The sequence below is a fragment of the Taeniopygia guttata genome, chromosome 21 (assembly GCF_048771995.1).
Source record: "Taeniopygia guttata chromosome 21, bTaeGut7.mat, whole genome shotgun sequence".
NCBI lineage: Eukaryota > Metazoa > Chordata > Aves > Passeriformes > Estrildidae > Taeniopygia > Taeniopygia guttata.
In genome coordinates this window covers 2996436-3012195 of record NC_133046.1, presented here as the reverse complement: position 1 = coordinate 3012195, position 15760 = coordinate 2996436, and the positions used below count along the sequence as shown (strand labels likewise).

Sequence of the window (15760 nt, the reverse complement as noted above, 5' to 3'; positions counted from 1 at the left end):
TGCCCCACGGAACTGGGCTCCCTGCAGGAACAACATTTGTCCCTTTTTCTTTGTCCCCTGCAAAGTCTGGGACAGCCCCTGCCCTGGAGATGTGCTGGAAAAGCAGACTTTCATCTGGCCTGCAGCCTGCAGACACGCTCAGAAAGTTAATTATTGTGAGAGCACTTCCTCTGGCTGCTCTTCCATTCCATCCCTCCCACCCCATCGTGGATTTCTCCCCTCTTCTTTTTTCATCACTGAACACGCCAAAACTTCAGTTCATCTTTTCTCCTTCTGCTGCAGATGGTGAGTTCAGTCTTTATTTATTAAGCCACGGCACCTCCCAGAACTTTTGTCTTCAAATCCAACAGAATTCCCAATTCCCCTTCCCTTCCCTGCCAGTAACAATGCCATGATTTTGTCTCGTGGAGTCATTCTCTGGGTTTCACAGAGCTCTCCTGGCTCTGAAGTCCCCCAGCCTCCTCCTCTCCAGTCTATCCCCTCCAAACAAATGCACCTTGGTGTTCCCTGGGATTACAGGCTTTGACTGGCCCTCTGCAGAGACACGGATTTGGGACGCAGAGCCAGAGCTCCGGCTGGGGCTGTGCTTCACATCCATCCCCAGCCAGCCAAAAGGAAATTGTTGTCATGTTCCAGGGCTCACTTTGCAGCTTCATCTGCTGTCTGCCGAGCAGCACTCGGGGTTTGGATCCAAAAGGCTCCTTGATCTCGCAGAGGCTCCGCTCCGTAATTTATTAACATCAGAAATGCTGAGTTATGGGGCAGAAGTTATGGAAAAATCCTCTCGAACGTTTACAATTTTTTTTGCACATCATTTGAGGTTTCCTGCCCCTCTAATTTGTGGGCTCTCTGTTGGGTTGTTTCTTTCACATTTTAATGGGCAGAGTCCAAGGTTTGGCCCCGGCAGAGGTGTGCCGGGGGGCTGGAATTCCTGCGGATCTGTCGTCAGTTGGCTTAATGGATTCCTAGTGTGCATGGAGAAACGGAGCAACCAGGAGTTTGCCATCACTGACCCAGCGTCCTGTTGCTATAACATCCCTCCCCAGAAGCCCAGAGTGTAATAAACCTTCTCATCCCGTGGTCGCAGAATCTGCCTCTGACAACTTGGCTGATGTGCACATTTTATTTGGCAGGAGTTGGAGATTTTTTTTTTCCTTTTTTTCCCCCCTCCCTTTTTTTGCTTTAATGACCCACGGGCTGATTTAGAGCAATAAACTGTTGCCATGAAGTTTTGTTGTGTTTCTTTTAAATAAAGGGAAGGGAGGGACTGCTGCAATTTATGACTTTCAGAAGTAACTGAAACAGAAAGTCCATTCTTGCCACAAAATGAAGAGAAAAAGACTTCATCCAGAGAAACACCTCTGTCAATGTGTGGACACGAAGCCTAGATGAACTCATAAATTCAGCACTCTGCCTGCAATTAAGCAGGCTTCCTGGTGATTTGACAAAGAGTTAATGAGAAATGTGTCAGACAAAAACAGGTCATAGGGCTGGGAAGAGCAGCTGAGCCAAACCCAACTTGTCTGCTCAGGGCCACAGGAAAAGCTCAGCGTGTTCTCGGGGAGAGCTACTTTGAGTGATGTACAGTAAACTTCCTGTGCAAATGGAAGGTCCTGAAAGGAGCTCCCAGCTCCCAACCCAGCAGATCAAGAGAAGAAGAGGCTGCAGAGCTCTCACCACCACCCATGGGGGGTGTGAGATGCTCCCAGCCCCATCCTCAGTGTGAGCTCCTGGCACATGGGCAGGGCAAGCTCTAAGGGCTGCTGAATGGCTGCAGGATCACCCAGCTCAGTTCATCTCCTGCCTCTGTGAGCAGGATCCTGTCCTCAGGAATTCTCCTCACCACCCCCATCCCATCCCCTCCGCAGACCCTCGGGTTTCCAGCAGCCCAGCACAGACCCACCAGCTCTGTGACAAAACCCCAGCGTACCCAAACCCTGTGAACGCTCAGAGGGGACCAAAACAAATCTCTATGGCTCTCCTCTTGTCAAACAAGCACGTTTCTGCTTCTTCCAAGCTGAGCCAAGAGCTGGGAGCAGCAGGAATGTGAGGAAACCCAGCTGGATTGCACGGGGGCCAGTGGGATTGGTGATGCCAGGCAGAAGCTGCAGAGCCTGATGACCCTGTGCAGCCAGGTGCCACTGCCAAGCTGGTGCCACTGCTGACTTTGGTGACAAGGTTGAGTTTGGTGGCACTGCAGGGCCCTGAGGGTGCTCGTGGTGGGCAGAGCACTGCTGTAGCTGACGAGAGAGAGAACAATTCAGGTTTTTAAAAGGCTGGATTTTTTTGAACTTCCACTCCCACCCAAGCCACACGTCTGGAGTGGGAATTTTCCACTGGTGTGTGCATTTCTGAGCTGCTGCATCCTTTGGCTTCACAAAGGGTCTGGAGCAAAATCATCCCAGGGAGGGCTGGTCCTGGGACATATTTCTGTCACAAGAAATAACCTTCTCATTCTTTTTTCCCCACCACATCTAAAGCACACGAGGAATCACATGAAAAAAAGGTTATTTTCTCCCAAAAGTCCCTGTCCAGCTTCCAAGCAGAGGAGCCTGGATGGCTCACACAAGTTTGGGAAGCAAGGCTGGGTTTCTGGAGAGCGTTTGAATCCAGAGGAGCCTTTTGAAGGGCTGCCCACTGTTAACTGCTCTTCTCTTCCACACCAGCACAGTGAGTACTTCCCAAGTGTCTGCTCTGCATCAGGATAAAAAGGGCTGGAAAAAGCTGCAGTGGCAGTGCTGTGTCCTTCAGGCACTGCAGATTTGCTCCAGCTGAAGGAACATCGGACCTGGCCCTACACACAAAGCCTCAGGAAGAACCAACAGCACAAAGAATCATAGAGGATATAATTTACATTTAATTTACATTTACACCCATTAAATACAATCTCCAGGAAAGCATCTCCTGCTCTCCACAGCAGAGAGGCACCATGGATACCTGACAGAGCAATGGGGCAAAGAGGAGAAATCAAGAAATCTTGAGAAAAATCCACCCTAACTCTGCTTTCCCTCCCCTGTACCTATAATTCCTTCTATTCCCATCTTGGAGATGCAGTTTTGCTGCCCAGAAGACACCCTGGATGACCCCAGATGCCACAGAAGGTGCTGCCAACGCTGATTCCTGTTGATGCAGGAACTCAATCCTACCCCCTCGTTTCTCTCCCCAGTTTTCCTCCTCTCTGAGGGCAATCAGCTCCCCTCGCACAGCAAGGTCTCATCACCACGCAGAAAAACACCGAGTAAAGATGTCAAAACAGAAGACAACTTCCAAGCTGATGGCAGGCATTTATCTCAACAAAAGCTCATTTTTCACCAGTAACGTAATTCATACCACACTGATTTAAATTAAACAGTAAACCATAAAAACCCATGCTCGAATCAAATCCCAGGGCTGCCTCAGATATTGTACACATGAGGCAAGGAAGGGATTTCCAGTTCTTTGTAATATACACACATAAAAACTTTGAAGTTTTCCTCCGCGCCGAAAGAGTTCAGGACATCCCATTTTTGTATCCTACAGCATTTTGGCTCATTCCAAAAGAATTGTAATTGTAGAGTTCTAAACAGATGAGTAAAAAATGGGAACTTGGGAGAAATCTTCCTCTGAAAAAAAAAAAAAAAAAAAGAAGAAGCTACCACAGGCAGGGGAGAATTTGGAATCTCAGGACATTTCACTGCACTGGGGAGAGGTAGCAGCAGTGCTGAGCTCCCAGGGCTGTTCCAGGGGGTTAAAACAGACAAAAATCACTTGTATCCCAGAGCTTTTGTGGTGATCCAAAAGGCTTTAGGGTCTGCTGCTATTTCCAAAGGAAGATGAGGGCTAAAATGGCTCCCTGATGACCGGGTGCCAATTAGCCCCGGGGAGAGGAAGAGCAGGGCAACTCTCCTGGCAGAAGGGAGCGGGCACAGAAGCTGAACAGAACTTTATTGTATGAAGATGGGAACATTTTCTGGTAGTAATTTGTCCAAGAGTCCTTTTAGCACTGAGGCACAGCTGCTTCCCTTATCCATACCCAAAAGGTTCTTCTGCTGTAAGGAAAACACAGCCAACCTTAAAAAAAAAATTCTGATCAGCTTCTTGAGGTGTATCCTGGCAGTTCCACTGGGTCAGGACATTCAGAGGGAGCTGCTGCTAGCTTTAAATAATTTCTTGTTACTACAGCATGGGTTTTGGGAACGGAACTGTGGAACACCATGAGCGTGGAGGCCTCTCCAGGGTGACTCTCAGTGCCAAACCCATCTGCTGCATTTCACACTCTGGCCAAAAAAGTAGCAGAGCCTTCAACTGCCCATTCCTGGTGCTGATACAGCTCCAAAGCATCAGCCTGGCAAAGGCCACTGGTGGTCCCAGCAGGAGAAGACCCCATGAAATGACATTGTCTTATGGTCTCCTCTGAGCCCTTTCCTTAGGAAGAATCCTGACTGGCACCCAAGAACCCTGTCAAGTTTTCTTCTATGTGAGAAAAGAAGGTTTTAGAGTCAGTTCTCACCTAAAGATTTGAAAGACTTTTACAGAAGGGGAGTCCCCCCTGTACCAGCCCAACAGCTGCCTGTGGGTTTAGCAACAATCTCACTCACAGATATACAAAGAAAACGTGCAAAGTGTTCTGCCCTCAGATTTATGCTGTGAATGTGGTTATTTCCCCCCCAGCACAGTGAGTCACACTTGTAAAGAAATTCTAGGGTGCTCATTTTCCACCAAAATCTCTGAACCAATAATTTTCTGCTGGTTGGTTGATGAGACATCCATGAGAGGTTCACAAACCTTCAAGCCAAACCAAATTGTGACAAGGAGGGACTGATGAAATGATTTCCCCCTGCAGCTCTGCCCCCTGTGCAGCTGGAAGCAAAGCAGTATCTTGTCTGACATCACCAGAAGAGCTGAAATCTCGGCCATAAGGAAGTACAAGGGTCAAACTGCACAGTCCCAAGTGCCGCTGGGGTGAACTTTACCCCGAGCCAATTCACCTACTTATGAAATGATCCATCCCAGGGAATTGATTCTGATGAGAAATCTGCCCTTTGAATATGCTGAGAAACAACATTTCAAAACCTCCAGCTCAGATCTGATCCCATCTCTGGGTCAAAAGACAGCTGAGCAGGGTGGCGAGATGGAGCCACGGGAGAGCCTCAGGGAGAGGGACCCCGAAGCCTCTGCTCAGGTTGTTTTACTGAGGCAATGCCAGCACATCTGGTTCTCTGACAGCAGGGCTCAAAACAAACCCGATCTGACACTCCAGACAGCTCACACTGCCCCAGCAGGGGCAGGTTTCAGTTAGGGAGATAACCTCCACTCAGAGTTCCTTATCTTCCACAGACACCTGTGCCCAGCCTGAGGGACAGCAGCTCCCTGATCCACATCCTGACCTGGCAGGAGGAGATCTCTGCTCCTTTTAAGCTGGGCTGTTTTGAAGCCAGATGGGAAGGACAAAAAATATACCAGCATCTGCCTTTGGAGCTGATTTCTCACCTCTCAGAAAGCCAAACTTCCACCCAAAGGTGGAGCTGAGGATGATAAATATTTCCTTTATATATCAGGACTCCCTGTGCAGGAAAAGGGAACCCTCCTCCTTTCTGGGGCACTCTGATCTGTAATGTCTCTTCCAACACAGGAATTTTTTTTTCAGTCAACTCTCAGTTACAATAAATGTGAGGATGGTTTGGACTCTTAAACCCAAATACTCTTGGGAAAAAAATCAGACTTGAGGTATTTAGAAGGTTCACCTGATAACGATCTCAAAGACTTCCTCATTAACAGATGGGAAAAAGTGTTTTTTTTTTGGTGACAGTTTTCTTCATATTTTGAAATTTAAAATCCTCAATTATAGAACACAAGACTCAAAACCCTCTCAACCCCCTTAAAAAGCATTAATTTAATGCTAAGCAGAAATTATCACATTTTTAAGCAGTGCTTCAGCATCCAAAACAAACAAACAAATGTGGTGAGGACATTATTGTCTCCATTTCCTTCACAGAAACTCACACAAAAGTTGAAGCAACTGGCCAAGCCTTGAAGTGCTGCTGAAACAGTTTCTTGTGCTCTAATCCTGCAGCTTTTAAACCAATCCATGGTATAAATGATTCCTGTCTGTACCTGGCAGACCTGGGAGTTCTCTGATGATGAACATAAATTCAATTATACCAAATTAAATGGGAACATACATAAGCCACATAACATTTTAATTGGGGGTGATTCTTCACTTTTTTTTTGGAAGAACTGTGAAATAACCGAGTCCACAAAGATGATATGACACATCTGCTTTCTCCCTGGAGCTGCCTGCTTTTATTAATTACCCTGCAGCGATATATTTATATTGATGTCGTCAGTGTGTGAACAAAACCTCATGGACGAAAAATGGTTTAATTAAGGGAGGGAAACGTGGTTTACGGGTGCTGAGAAAATCTGGTGTTTAGAGTCAGTAAAAGTTTCGTAAGTGATTAGATAAAAAATAAATCCTAGGGAAATATTTGCACCAAATATGCCTCTGACATTTCATGCTTAAAAAAAAGTTCCTGACTCAAAAATCTGTTGGCTGCACCAGGGGCTGAGTTCAGACCACTCCAGCGCTCTCCATCACTTTTACTCTGTCCTGATTACCAAATCTGCCTCTGCTGCCCCAAAGTGCTCCCTGTCCCTGTCGCGGGGAGGCAGAGAACAGCAGGAGCACCCAGAGCATCGCAGGAACACCCAGAGCACCGCAGGAACACCCAAAACACCGGGAGGGCCCCGGGGCTCCCCTGCCCCCGGCACAACGCGCTCTTTGTGGCGGCCGATGCTCCTGCCTCAGCCCAAAGCCCGGCCAGAGATGGGGATCTCACACGCTAATAAATAAAAATAAATAGCTGACCTCAAGGAAAAGATCCTTCGTTTGACACTCCTGATCATTTTTTATACTTCAAGCTCAGTTTTTACTGGACAGGATCCAGCCATCCTATGGAAATGGAACAGTCTTTTTCTTTAGGTGAACAAAAGTCCTTTTCTAGTCCTTAGGGCCGGCGAGTTTATCCAAATATTCTCAGTTTACTACTACCCCTTTTGGAGCCGATACACTCAATACAAGCACACTTTGTATCTGCGGAGCAGCGCCAGGACAGGGCTGAGCCCGGCGCGGGGCCGGAGCCGCCCGGCGGGGAGAGCCACGGAGCCCCTGCCCTCCTCATCCTCCCCCTGCCCTCCTCATCCTCCCCCTGCCCTCCTCATCCTCCACTTTCTCGTCCTTTTGTCCCCCCTGCCCTCCTCATCCTCCCCCTGCCCTCCTCATCCTCCCCCCGCCCTCCTCATCCTCCCCTGCCCTCCTCATCCTCCCCCTGCCCTCCTCATCCTCCCCCTGCCCTCCTCATCCTCCCCCTGCCCTCCTCATCCTCCCCCTGTCCTCCTCATCCTCCCCTGCCCTCCTCATCCTCCCCCTGCCCTCCTCATCCTCCCCCTGCCCTCCTCATCCTCCCCTGTCCTCCTCATCCTCCCCCTGCCCTCCTCATCCTCCCCCTGCCCTCCTCATCCTCCTCCCGCCCTCCTCATCCTCCCCCCGCCCTCCTCATCCTCCCCCTGCCCTCCTCATCCTCCTTTGCTCTCTTCGTCCATTCCCTCGTCCTAATCTTTGCCTCTGCCCTCCTCATCGTCCTTCTGCCCTCTTCATCCTCCCCATTTTCCTCCTCCTCTTCCCCCGCTCTCTTCATGCCTCCCATCCTCTTCATCCTTCCCCCGTCCTCTTCATCCTCTTTTCCTCCTCATCCTCCCCCCGTCCCCCTCCTCTGCCCACATCTGAAGCCCCGCAGAGCAGGAACCTCGGAGCAGCGCCGCGCCTCCTCCCCTGCTGCCATCTCCCCGGGAAGAATGTTTGGAAATGCTAAACGCTCTTTTCCATGTTTCTACATCGGTTCTTATTTCTCCTGCAGCCCGTGAGCGGCTGCCAAGTGCATGAAGTAATGAGAAATCTTCGGGAGCGGGGCTGACTTCACTCCAGCGCCGCTGCAGAAACACACCCCGCGTGTCCCGGGCTGTCAGCACGGCGCTGCACGGACCTCATCAGCCAATTTTGACTTTTTGGCGTTCCTGGGTGTCACCCTCCCCCTGCCCTGCCCTTCTCTGTCACCCTGCCCCGCATCCTTCGCATCCCTGTCGGACCTTGCCGGGTGCAGCTGGGAATGTCCCAGCAGAGCACTCTGCCCCCAGATGTGGCCTGGGGCTGGTGACAATGACCTCAGCAGCCCCGGAGGCTGCCAGGGGTGTGAAGATGAGGAAAAGGCAGGACACAAGGCTCACCTGAAGCTCGGTGGCTGCGCAGGGACGTGGCTCCGGTGCCCAGCGCAAAAAGGTTTTGTCTGTCATAACCTGCCACCCTGTACAGGGAAATGCTTCCCTGGCAGGATTTCAACTCCTCTGTGGAATTACGTCCTGTCGGGGGACACAAAGGGACCGGAGCCCTCAGGAGAGGGAGGCACTTCCACATGAAAATGTTGGAACGGCTGATGGGGCAGCGCTCCCCAGGGAAGGGGCAGAAACTGGAGACAGAGAAGGGAATGAGGGTCTGGAAAGTGGGATAACTGGAGCTGTCACACCTTGAGGAGACTGAGGGATGGGGTGTACAGACACTCAGTTCAAACACTGAGACATTAACAGGCAAGAGTGATGGGCACGAGGGACAACGACTGACAGGGGTCACAGAGCTTCTGTCTGTAAACACAGGTCAGGCAAACACCCAGACAAATATCTGGAGGTCCTGCACTGGTCAGAGTGGGATGTGAACTGGAAATGGAAGGGTTGGTGTGCAGCAGTGAGCAGATGGATAACACCGAGTTGTTACCTAGTGGCCTCTGGAAATAGCTCCAAACTGCTCTCAGCACTTACTCTGCAAGTGCTGCTATTTGAGGGGAAAATGTTCAATGGAAATTCCTTCTCTCACTGAATCAGCAGAAGAATCCACCACAAAGCATCCAATCCCTTCAGCACGTGCTGCCCAGGGATACATTTTTAAAATAATATATTAGGAAGGGTGATTTAATTCATACAAGCCTTGCCCACACAGTGACACCAAAATTTCAGCAGATAAGGGTGCATAAATCTCTTTACCCTATTAGAACGACTGCTGGTTGAAGAAAATGAGCCCAGCTTATCCCTGGAGCCTTTTGGACAAGGGTTTTGCAATAATAACACAAGAGAACACAAGAGAACGGGGCTGAGCCCTGTGCTGTAATTTCCATGGGGCCGAGTGCCACAGGTGCACTAATATAGGCATTAGTGAATGATTAGGCCCCATAAAATATATGAATGCTGTTTCTTTAAGAAGCCATAAAATTTTATTGAGGAAAAAATCCATGTGCAAGGCTTTTGCTTCGTTTCATGCGGTCATTCAGAATTTCACTCATTTCTGACAGGACTATGATAATTAAAACTGGGTCTGGTTTCTATAAAGTCCATCTGGCCTTCCGTGATGGGGACTTTTGGAAGGATGTAATTGCCTGGGCAGCAAATAACTATTTTGCCATCCACAGTAGTTTAATTTTGTCCCTGCAGCAGGGGAGCCAAGTCAGAGGGGCAAAAGATCATTAAGGTCTGTGGGGGAAGAGGGGCTCCCAGAGCCGGGGCTGGCCCGGATTTGTTGAAACGCTTGACACCAATGGGCCCCATTAATGCATGGGTTAGATACAATCTGTGGAAAAGGGTCTATTATAAAGGGATTATTTGGAAGTGTTCTGTAGTTGGGGGTGGGTGTGATTGAAGGACTTAAAACTGTTACATTAACCCTTAGGGCACTCCAGGCAGTAACAAACCTGGCATTAAAGCGCTGGTGTTTGTCACAATTTCTCCACTTCCCTCCTTCCCTGCCACAAGGTCAAAGAGATTAAAAACATCCATAATGCACTCTTCGGAGCTACAAAGATGAAGCTTGTTTTCTGTCCACTTTATGGCTGCTGCAGCTCCCCCCTCCCTGCCTCCCCTGCTCCCACCCCAAACACAATCGTTAAACAACAAAACAAATGGCAAAGGACAGACAGCGGCGATTATTTTATATATACACGGAATATAGGCATGTATTTACTTACACATCAAAAGAAAGCCAGCACAGATGGAGTGGTGACAGGAGAAGCTCTAGAGCTCTGCTCTAAACACCCAAAATATGCCTGTTCATATTTTGTTTGACTTGAAAACAGAGCTGGAAATTTCAGGCTCGTGAGTCAATACCTTTCCTGGGAAGCTGCCTTGTTCTGCCACGTTCCTTTGAATGTCACAGCTCAACAAAGCTACTCAGGGACTTGATAGACTCTCAAATACTTTCCAGAAATCCAGCTTCATTTGCATTTTAAACATTTTAGGCATTTTGTGTTTTTTTTTTTCCCTGTCTTTTCAGCAGTGCGCATGCGACTCCTCTGGGAGACCAAAATCCAAACTGGGACATTGTGGGGCAGAAGCTCATGAAGGGATCAAAAATCTGCACCACCAAGGGCAGCCACTTCAACCAGCACCCAGAATTGCTCAGGTTTGCAGTTTTTACATTTATGCACATCCTTTAATTACCCCCCATGTTCTACACAGAGGGATTTCAGCCTTCTATGCAGCAAGTCCGACAGCAAATCCAACCAAAATATGTTTCTGTTTTGGCCTGAGGACGAGGCACTGCTTTGTCAATCATTTAAAAAGAAGAGAAGAGCCTGAATCAGCTGAATTTGGACATTCTGAGTGTTTTGAAAATGAATTTGTGGGATAAGAGGTGGAAAGCATCACAAAAAATAATGGAAAGATCAATGCATGAGAAAATGAAATATACCTCAAGGTGGAAAGCTATGAGGGGTTGGAATCCTGGAGCACTTGAACATCAAGATTCTGGTGTTCTCTTCCTGGCCATGGTGAGGGATGAAGGAGGAAAGGCCAGAGGAGGACACGAGCCCCAGGCACTGGGCAGACCCAGTCCAGGAGAACCCAGAGCTCCATCCTCTCCCTCTGGCTGCAGCTTGTCATTGTGACAAATTATTTACACAACTGTGTGCCCCAGCAACCCCAAAGTCTGTGACCATCAGCCATTCCCAGGGCAATTTTCTCTGGAGTAACTGACTTCTGTTTTGCTTTCTTTTCCAGGGGTTCATCCATTTCATCCGATCTTGTGTGATCGCCAAATCAATCACCCGATTCATGGGCTGTTTGCAAGAATATTGAGAATGTGGGAAAAGCCCCAAGGGCCAGAGAATGTCCCATTTCCCTGGAGTTTGTGCCACATTTTGCTGCAGGAATGCTTGTGACTGGCTTTCCTTCTCTGGGCAGCTCTGGGAACTCTGAGGGAAAACATGTGCATAGGAAGTGTTCCCCAGACCCCACTGGAAACAACAACAGAGATATGGATGTACAGAGCACACCTTGGAGAGAATTATTGAAATTGTGACTCTTCCAATACAGTAGAAATCTCTCTTTGCTTTGGCATGTCCAGCTCTGCTCACCACAGCAATCACCACAGTCAGAAATGATTGATAGCTAAAAATCTCAGTTTGGAAGAACAGAAAGGATTATTAAACCCCATAAATTAGGGAAAAAAGGTGTTTAAAACCTTTCTATGAGCCCAACCCACAAAGGTTTATCTAGACCAAGTAGTCATGAAAGCAAAGCTCCTAATTAACAAACTCTTGGAGTTGCTAATTCTGGTTGGATTCTTCATCTGCTGCTCCAGTGCTGGGACCTGTTTGATGTGGCAAAGCTGCCCCAGCAGCCCTGAGCCTGCAGGCACAGCACCAAAGGCAGGAACCAGCTGCCTCCCTTCAGCAAAACACTGAAATGAAAGCCCCAGAACCACTCTGAGCTCTAACCAAGCTGTGTTTGGGTATTTGGCAGGAAGACAACGTCTCTGAGGCGATGATGCCTTGTAGGATACACAGCCAGGAAGAACCTTCTGCAAGGTGAGCTGCCCACAAATCAAACTTGGTCAACAGCACCAGCAGAAGGACAGAAATTCTGAACAGATATTGGTGCTGACACTGCAACACAGGAAAGTTTAAATGGGTTAAAGCCCAGCTGCTCTATTTTCATCCTGCCCCCAAGGTGCTGGCGCTTCCCTGGGGAGCCCAGTCTGGCACTCACCACTCTGGGTGTCAAAAAATTCTCTTTATTCATGGTTTTATCGGGATAAACCAAAGATAAGTGGAATTCCAGCCAGGCTGTGCAACCACCCCTCATTCCCATCCTTTTTACTCCCTGTCCTGTCCCATCCAGCCCATCTGTGCTGAGCCTACCAGGCTTGTGATTCTCATCATCTTCACCTTCAAACTAGATATATCTGAATGAATCCACCTCTAAAAGTTGTAAGAATCCTCTTTATGCAGTTACTTAGAGCATAAACAGAGTTATTTATCCATTAAAAAAAATCCTTCTGCTGCGAGTTTGCAGACAACTCCCCCATTGATTTTATTTTCCTATTTTTTATTGAAATCATAACTAGCAACAGGGCTGCATTTTCTTGGAAATCAAATTAAAAATATTGTGTTCTGAAGATCCTATAGATTCATGAAACCTGCATCTTTTCTAAATCAAGGAGAGTGAAATTCTGCCAGGCAAAGTAGGCGGAAGAGTGCCAAAAACCCTGAAAAGGTCTCTCAGAAGGGAAAAAAAAAAATAAGAACCAGAATAAAAGAAGCTGTGAAAGTTTATGAGGATAAACACTGATGACAGGTGGAGTAGAAGCTGAAATCTGAACTCCAAAGTAACTGCAAATAAAGATTTGTTACAGATGGTTTTAATATGACCTAACACTGGGATGCCAGCTACAGCATCACTTTTTCCTGTAGGCTGGACAAAACTAATAACGGAGTTGTGGAAACAGGGCTGCAGCAGCACAGCCAGCACAGAGGGCACACGGCCTGCAGGACATCCCTGTCCCCTGGGGAGGGCCAGAGACACTCAGGAGAGAGGTGAGAAAGGGACACAGAGCTGGAAACAGGAGCATGTCCTTTAAAGAGGGAAAATCACAGACTCCCAGGATCACTTAGGCTGGAAAAGCCCTCCAAGGTCATCGAGTCCAAGCTGTGCCCACCTCGTCACCTGCCCAGGGCACTGAGTGCCACCTCCAGGGATGGGACACCAGCACCTCCCTGGGCAGCCCCTGCCAAGCCCTGATCACCCTTTCCATGGGGAAATTCCTGCTGGTGCCCACCCTGAGCCTCCCCTGGCCCAGCCTGAGGCTTTTCCCTCTCCTCCTGTCCCTGTCCCCTGGAGCAGAGCCTGACCTGGGGCTGTCCCCTCCTGGCAGGGACTTGTGCAGACCCACAGGCTGCCAGGCATGTTCTGACTCTGTCTTGTGTTTCTGCATTTTTTATTTTAATTTTCTTCCCTAATAAAGAACTGTTATTCCGGCTCTCATATCTTTGCCTGAGAACTTCTTAATTGAAAAATTATAATAATTCAGAGGGAGGGGGTTTACTTTTTTTCATTTCAAGGAAGGCTCCTGCCTTCCTTAGCAGACACCTGGCCTTTCAAACCAAGACAATTACTCAGAGATGAGGGGAAACAAACCATTCTCTTCTCATTTCCCCCATACATCCATTATTTTGGCAGCTGAGCCCTGTCAGATAAGAAAACAAAACTGGATCTTCTTCAGGAGAGCTGTGAAGTTCTTGTGTCTGAGCACTGACCTCCACCCCCGTTTCTGGAACCCCTGCATCATTCCAAGAGCAAAATCCAGCTGGAACACGTGTGGCTGCTACATCTCTGTCTAGACTTCAAGCATGTAACACACTTGGCAGGTTGGAGCATTCTTGCTGAGATCAATGGCCACTAACCTGCTGCACCACAATTCCAGGAGGATTTGGGGTTTGTTTTTTGGTTTTTTTTTTTTCATTGCATGGGAAATCTGAAATGTGAGTCAGGGTAGGAATTGCTGCACTGCTGCTAGAACTTCCAGTGTCAGCTCCGTAATTAAATTGTCATTGTTGCTCCAGTCAGATTTAAGAATGCAAAATAAATGAAAGAAAGAAAAACTTAGTGCCAAATGCCCTGATATTTTCAGCCATGTTTATCAGACAGAACTTAATGGGAAAAAAATGAAGTTTAAACCATTACTACCCTGAAATAAGTGTAATGAACCATTAATGTCCTATTAGCCACTCAAACCAATTAACACAGCTAATGACAGACCCAAAATTCAAGGGATTTATTCACTTTGCATTATTATTATTGCATTATTATTCATTATTATATTATTATTATTCACTACAGAGTGTGCAGATTTTCTGTTTTACTTTTCCTGGGTTTCTATGTTCTTCAGGTGGGGCAGGATGAGTGCAGACCACATGAAAAGTGCATGAGAAACAAATGAAAACTTGGTTTGGAGAAGCTGAAGCACTGAGACAAGACAAAGGACTGTTCCCCCTCATCCTTCCCTCTCAGGATTCTTGCTCAGAATGCCCCAGGATGGATATTTAGGCAAGTTGGCTTGGGAAAAATCCATGTGTGGGGAGAGGAGCCACGAGCAGCGGGTGTGTGGCTGCCTTGTCCCACTCCTGCTGCCACTCAGGGCACACATGGAGCCCTGGCCTGGCTGTAAGAACCAGCAGCTCCTCCCATTAGCCAGTAAAACATCCCACGTTTACCTAAGAACAGGGTAATTGGGAGCTGGAGAGCTTTCCCCATAAATTCCTGGGGCACATGTGAGGGTGCCAGGCCCATTCCCATGTGGAGCATGGGCTGGCAGGGACATCCAGCGGGCTTGGTGGGATGCCATAGCTCATAACAGCCAGTGCAGTCATCAATAAACCCAACATCAGCAATCATAAAGTTTTACCACTCACCTTATGTAACTTTTATTTTACACTCGATTAACTTTTACTGCCAGCTCCAAAGAATAAAGGCATTCTTACGGGGGAGAATTAGAAACAGCTTTTTGGGTTAAAAAAAAAAAAAAAAGAAAGGAAAAAAAAGGTGTATTCGAATATAAGGGGCTGCATTCCCAGGCAGCTTAGGAATATCAGGGGCAAATATGGTGTAAAACATGCATGTCTAATTCCCAGCTAATGGAGAGCCAGCCTTACCTTCCACCAGCCTTGGGCAGTAACCCCATGCCTTCCCAGCACTGCACTCCCCAGGATCACATCCAAGGGAGACACCAGCAAGAGCTCCCCGGGCTGTCTGTGCAACAGCTCAGTGGAACAGCAGCTGATTTAGCCATTCCTGTCTGCTGATGGCAGCCAGGGAAGACCCAAAACTTAATTCAGATTACCAAGGTGGGAGCAACTGAGCTACACAGACACACACAGAGCTATTTCCCAGGAATTTGGGGTAGCAAATGCAGGAGGAAGCCACGCCTTTCTCGATTTCCTTTAACTCATTATGCCCATTTTCTGGCACCAGCAGCCCGTGCTGAATACACCATTGTTTGTTCAACTGGACAGTGCCTGGGCCATCATGCCTGAGAAGTCAGGGGACTGTCTAATGTCTGCTTTTAATATGGGCCAAGTCCTTTTTCCCCCCCTGTTTAGTATAATTTTATACTGGGTGGACACATTTAGGGCCTGAATGGTTTGACAGTAATGATTAATACCCTGCATTAGGAGATTCCAGTGAAAGTATTCAGGAGCACGCTGTGCAGTTTGGTTCTCATCAGATGGTCAGGTCTACAGGCCTATTAAAAACAGCAGGAGAGCTGCAGACTTAATCACAGAGGCTGGGCCCGTGGAAGGAGCAAGAGTGAGACACAAAAAAAGGAGAGAATTAATAGAGGGACAGAGAAGAGGTGCAGGAGAGCTCAGGCTAACTCATGCTCACACCAGCCACAAAACCAGGTGAG

The 15760-nt window shown here is 48.0% G+C and overlaps 1 protein-coding gene and 2 long non-coding RNA genes across 8 annotated transcripts in view; 1 reads left to right on the top strand and 2 right to left on the bottom strand.

Annotated features, from left to right (window-relative positions):
* Window positions 1-15760, bottom strand: part of PRDM16 (PR/SET domain 16) — a 284989-nt gene that overhangs the window by 49836 nt on the left and 219393 nt on the right. The gene's annotated exons all lie outside the window — the stretch shown is intronic.
* Window positions 134-1228, top strand: LOC140680425 (uncharacterized). The gene is made up of 2 exons (XR_012051701.1): window positions 134-285; window positions 637-1228. It is a non-coding gene; the product is annotated as an uncharacterized lncRNA (long non-coding RNA).
* Window positions 2835-8070, bottom strand: LOC140680426 (uncharacterized). The gene is made up of 2 exons (XR_012051702.1): window positions 7785-8070; window positions 2835-4050 (listed from the first exon to the last, which is right to left on the bottom strand). It is a non-coding gene; the product is annotated as an uncharacterized lncRNA (long non-coding RNA).